Genomic DNA, 496 nt, shown 5'->3' on the forward strand with positions numbered 1-496 from the left:
TTGCGACTGTGGCTCTAATATTGTTCGGTCCCTTGCAAGTACATTGCTGTTAAGAAATAAGTTGTAAGTTTAAGAAACCTTTAGAATGTCTTTTTGTACGATGAAATGACTTCTAGTCATTCTACGAGTAATTACTATTATTTTGTCTTCCAATGAAGTATCTCGATTTTTAAAAAGTGATCAAATTAAAAATGTTATCCCAGATTAAGATTCCTATTGTAAAATTAAAAGGGAAATGTCTTATGCTCAGAGCCAATCAGAGTCGAAATGGAGAAGTTATTAGCCCTCAAATAACGATGGGTGGATTGCAATGGCCAAATTGGTCCAAATTGAACGTTCGGAGGATGCGTTTTGTTTGTCTCGACGAGATACGACCCAGCAACCCTTCGGGTTGAGACGAAAACTGCCGTCAGAATTATTGACCTCCGATGCACCGTTTGGCCGCTAGGGGCGATTGAACACTTTATTGAACATTTGAACATAACTCTGCCATTTC

This window comes from Frankliniella occidentalis, unplaced genomic scaffold (genome assembly GCF_000697945.3).
Source record: "Frankliniella occidentalis isolate FOCC.00 unplaced genomic scaffold, Focc_3.1 Scaffold133, whole genome shotgun sequence".
Lineage (NCBI taxonomy): Eukaryota > Metazoa > Arthropoda > Insecta > Thysanoptera > Thripidae > Frankliniella > Frankliniella occidentalis.